Genomic DNA, 6,000 nt, shown 5'->3' on the forward strand with positions numbered 1-6,000 from the left:
CCATTGATGGGCACGTCAACCCCGGTATACCACATCGACCCAAATTTCCTGTTTCCTTGCCGCCTTTCACCCTCCTGCATTTTCGGGCCCCGATCACTAAAAACTTTTTCCCCCAAATTTTTCCACCCCCCAAATTTGGCTCCCACTTCTCCTCGTTCCCTCCACCTCCGAAAATTATCCTCTTGGTCAACCTTTCCTGCTCTTCTCTCATGTGCCACCATTTCAAAAAACCCCCCTTCTGCTCTCTCAACCACGCTCTTTTTATTTCCACAACAGAATCCATCCCTTACATTACTTGTTCGACAAACCCACCTCACCACAAAAATTTTCCTCAAACACTTATTTTTCCCGACATCCCCCTCCTGCACACAACTCTACCATACACACCTCGCAACCATAAAAACTTTGTTGGAACCCTTATATTAAATATATATAATATATATATATTAATAATATACATATTATCCCGGGGGTAGGGGAAAAAAAAAAAATTCCCCGTATTCCCTGCGTGTCGTAGAAGGCGTCCTAAAAGGGGAAATGGGCGGGGGGTTGCGGAAATCCTCCCTCTCGGGTTTTTTTTTAATTTTCCAAAAAAGGGCCCGAGAAGGGGGCCGGTGAGGATTTAACCCTCAAAGGCCATTTTTTCTGTTCTTAACCCCTACCTCGCTAACACGGGAAATGGCGAATTGTATGGGAAAATATTTTATAATTATAATATATATATTATATATATATATAATATATATATATATATATATATTAATTTTATATATTTTTATATATTTTATATACATTATTTCCCCGGGGGTAGGGGATTAAGAATATTCCCACGTATCCCTGCGTGTCGTAGAAGGCGCTAAAAGGTGAGGGGCGGGGGGGGTGGAATCCTCCCCTGTTTTTTTTTTTTTTTAATTTTCCCCAAAAAAGGGAAAAGAGGGGGCCCGGTGAGGATTTCAAAAAAAAAAAGGGCCAGTCCTCTGTTCTTTACGCTACCTCGCCAACCGGGGGAAAAGGCCAAATAGTTTAAAAGAAAAAAAAAAAAAAAATATATATATTTATTTTACAAATAAATATATATATTTATATTATATATATTATATAACATATATATATTATATATATATATATATTTATATTATATATTATATATATTTATTATATATATATAATATATATATATATAAATAATATTTGGGATTGGGGGGTTTGACGTTTCTGTCAGTGGATTGAATCGGGGGGGCGTGGGGGCGTCTGGGGGTGAGCGTGGAGGGGTGTGTGGGTGTGTATTTTGCGTTTTGTGGACGTGTGTATGGATGGTGTGGGGGTGGGTTGGGCCATTTTTTTCGTTGTTTTCCCTTTAGCTACCCCCGCAAGCGCGGGGTCAGGACAAAGAAAAAAAAAAAAACATATATTAAAATAATTATATAATATAATATTTTATATAAAATTTTATATATATAATAAATATATAAAAAGGAGGTAAGGGGGGTGGGGGGGGAATAGGATGTATTTAGGGGAAAAGTGAGGCTTGCGCAAAAATGTTTTGGCATGGAAGCGTGGGAGGTGGGCAGATTAGAAGGGGTAGTGAGTGGTGGGATGAAGAAGTAAGATTATTAGTGAAAAAGAAAAGAGAGAGGCATTTGGGTTGATTTTTTGCCGGAAATAATTGCAAATGTTGGGAGATGTTATAAAAGAAAGAGGCAGGAGGTCAAGTAGAAAGGTTGCAGAGGTGAAAAGAGGGAAATGAGGATTGGGGTGGAGAGAGTATCATAAATTTTAGGAAGAATAAAAAGATGTTTTTGTGAAAGGATGGTAAACAAAGAGCCGTAAGACAAGGACATATGGGAAAACTTCCGTGATGGGGGCTAATGGGGAGGTGATCAACAAGTAATGGTGATGTGAGAAGGAAGATGGAGGAGTATTTTTGATGGTTTGTAAATGTGTTTGATGATCTGAGTAGTGGCAAAATCTAGGGTGTTTTGGTCGAGTGGGTGCAATAGTGAGGGGTTAGGGAATAATGATTTGGTAAACTGAGAAGAGGCAGTGAAAGCTTTGCGGAAGAAGCGGCAAGGCAGCCGGTTTGGATGATATTGCAGTAGAATTTATTAAAACGGGGGTGACGGTATTGTTGACTGGTTGGTAGGTTATTTAATGTATGTATGTTCATGGTGAGGTGGCCTGAGATTGCCCGAATCCTTGCATAGTGCCATTGTACAAAGGCAAAGGGGATAAACAGTGAATGTGCTCAAATTAAGAGGTATAAGTGCGCTGAGTATCCCTGGGGTTAGGGGAGAAAGAAACTTCCACGTATTCCCTGCGTGTCGTAGAAGCGTCTAAAAGGGAAGTGAGGGGGATTGCTGGAAATCCTCCCCTCTCGTTTATTTTCTTAATTTTCCAAAAGGAACAGAGAAGGGGCCGAGGTGAGGATAATCCCTCAAAGGCGCCATTTCTTCTCTGTTCTTAACGCTTACCTCGCTAACACGGGAAATGGCGAATTGTATGAGAATATATAAACTATATATATATATATATATATAATATATATATATATTATATATATATATAATATATATAATTTATGTAGTTTTTGTGTGCAATTATATATATATATATATATAAATATACAATTGCCCAGGGGATAGGGGATTAAGAATAACTTCCACGTATTCACCCTGCGAGTCCGTAGAAGGCGACTAAAAGGAGAGGGAGCGTGGGGGGCTGGAAATCCTCCCTCTCCGTTTTTTATTTTTTTTTTTAAATTTCCCAAAAGAAGGAACATAGGGGGCCAGGTGAGGATATTCCAAAAAAGTCCAGTCCTCTGTTCTTAACGCTACCTCGCCACCCGGAAATGGCAAATAGTTTAAAAGAAAAAAAAAGAAAATATATATATACAATATATAACATACAAAAATATATATATAATATATATATATATATATATATACATATATATCTAATATATATATATATCTATATATATCTATATATATATATATATATATATATATATATATATATATAATATATCTATAAATATATATGTGGATACCGGGGTTGACTGCTGTCAGTGGATTTGAATCGGGGGGGCGTGGGGCGTCTGGGGTGAGCCGTGGCGGGCTGTGTGGGTGTGTATGTTTGCGTGTGTGGACGTGTGTATGTGCATTGTGTGAGGGTGGGTTTGGCCTTTCTTTCGTCTGTTTCCCTTGACTACCTCGATCGCAAGCGCGGGATAACAGCGACCAAAGAAAAAAAAAATTACAATTATATATATATATATAATATATAATACTCTTTATATATATATATATATATATATATATATATATATATAAATAAGGAGGTAAGGGGAGTGGGGGAGGAATATGGATGTATTAAGGAAGTGCAGTGATGGCTTGCGCAAAAGATGCTTGTGCATGAAGAAGCGTGGGAGGTGGGCAGATTAGAAGGGTATGAGTGGTTGGGATGAAGAAAGTAAGATTATTAGTGAAGAAAAAGGAAGGGGACGAGGCATTTTGGGTGATTTTTGCACGGAAATAATGCAAATGAGTGGGGATGTGATAAAAGAAAGAGGCAGGAGGTCAAAAAAGGTGCAAAGAGGTGGAAAAAGAGGGCAAATAGACGATGGGGTGAGAGAGTATCATTAAATTTTAGGAAGAATAAAAAGGGATGTTTTGGAAGGAGGTAACAAGAGCGTAAGACAAGGGACCAAATGGGAACTTCAGTGCGAAGGGGGAAGATTGGGGGAGGGGATTAATTGGTATGGAGGGGTGAATGGTGTGGGTGAAGTTTGGGTTGGGGGGTATTGGGGTTGGGTGGTGATGTGGGGATATATGAGTGGGGGGGGTAGTGGGTGGGGGGGAATTGGGTTGGGGTGGGTTTATTGATTGGTAAATAAAGTGATTGTGGCTTGGGTATTGAGTGGAGGATGTATGAAGGATTAGGATGAAGCGGGGGGGTGGGTTGTGTGATGGTGTTTTTGTGTGTTATTTGGGGTGAATGGGTGGTGGGAAATGTGGTTAGGTTTGGTATTGGGTTGTTTGTACGATTGGTGAGTGAATGTGGAGGGGGCAGAAAGCCTTGCTTAGGGCCTGTGTTACAAAGGATTTGGGTGTTTAGGGAGGAGATTTGGGTATGAGGTAGTTGTTGAATGAGAGACCGGGTAGGAGTAAGAATTATTCCATCTATGCCCTGCAGTGTCGGAGAAGCAACTAAAAGGGAAGGGAGCGGGGGATGGAAATCCTCCCTCACGTTTCTGTTTATTTATTTTTTTTTTCAAAGAAGGAACAAAGAAGGGGGCCAGATAAGGATATTCCCTCAAAGGCCCAGTCCTCTGTTCTTAACGCTACCTCGCTGGCGCGGGAGATGGCGAATAGTATGAAAGAAAAAAGAAAAGAATATATATATATATATATATATATATATATATATATATATATATATATATATATATATATATATATATATATATATCCTGTATCATTCACGTACCCAAACAGGTTTTCTGGTTTATGTAAAATTTCAGTATAATATATATCTTAAAGGGTCACGCGTGTGTGGGGTCACACAAAGGGCCGGAACACGTCTGAAATTATTGGGTTTCTAGAGAAAATATTATCCTATGATTATATACATATTTCACGGCATGTTTTTTTTTTTTTTTCCAAAAGAAAGAACAGAGAAGGGTGCCAGGTGAGGATATTCCCTCAGAGGCCCAGTCCTCTGTTCTTAAAGCTACCTCGCTAACGCAGGAAATGGCGAATAGTTTGAAAGAAAAGATATATATATATATATATATATATAGATATATATATATATATATATATATTATTATATTATATATATATATTTATATATATATATCTATATATATATTATATAATTTATGTATTATCCTTTGTCGTTGTTATCCCGCGTTTTAGCGTGGTAGCGCATGAAAGCAGACGAAAGAATGCCAATCACCACATACGCGCACATTTACATTAAATGTTACATTTCAACGTAACCGCATATATGCATACCAGACCATACACACATATATATATACAACGTACATAATTCATTCTTGCTGCCTTTATTTACTTCCCTTGCAACCGTGACACATTGAAATGGACAACCCCCTTACCGCATGCGCGCGAGGGTAGCGTATGAAAGAAAACAAAGGCCAATTTGAATCACACTCAGGTCTCTAACTGTCATGGATAATGCACCGAAACCAAGGCTCCCTTTCCAATCAGGCCTCACAAAGTTCCATGATTTAACCAGATGCTTCAATCATCATCTGGTTCAATCCATTGAAAGCACGTTTGACCCCAGTATACCACATCGTTCCAATTCACTTGTGCCTTAACACCACCTTTCACCCTACTGGTGCTCAGGGCCCCCGAATCGGCTCAAAATCTTTTTCACTCTATCTTTCCATCTCAATATGGTCTCCACTTCTCTCCATCCCTCCACTTCTTACACATATCTCCTCTTTGTCATCTTTCTTCACTCCATTCTCTCCATGTGACCCAACCATTCAATTCCCCACTTCTGCTTCTTAACACACTTTTTTATTACCACACATCTCTCTTACCCTTTCAGTGCTTATGATCGAAGAGACACCTACTCCACATATTTTCTCAAACATCTCATTTTCAGCACATCCACCTTCCACCGCCACACTCTATAGCCCGAACCTCGCACCCATATAACATTGTTGGAACCACTTATTCTTCATATCATACGTATTCATACTGTCCATGACATATTTCTGTCCTCCAGAAACTTTCGCCAACCCCCTTACCATATGACTCACTTCCGCATTCCATGGTTTCATCCGGTTGCCAGATCCACTCCCTAGATATCTAAAACACTTTACTTCGTCCAGTTTCCTCTCCATTAAAGCGTACCTCCCTATTGAATGTCCCTCAACTCAACCTGATAACTAGTCTTATTCATATTAACATAGCTTTCTTCTTTCAGTCACCAGCTTCTGCACTTTCTCACCCGAATCAGCCA

Source organism: Panulirus ornatus, chromosome 67 (assembly GCF_036320965.1).
Source record: "Panulirus ornatus isolate Po-2019 chromosome 67, ASM3632096v1, whole genome shotgun sequence".
NCBI classification, from domain to species: Eukaryota; Metazoa; Arthropoda; class Malacostraca; order Decapoda; family Palinuridae; genus Panulirus; species Panulirus ornatus.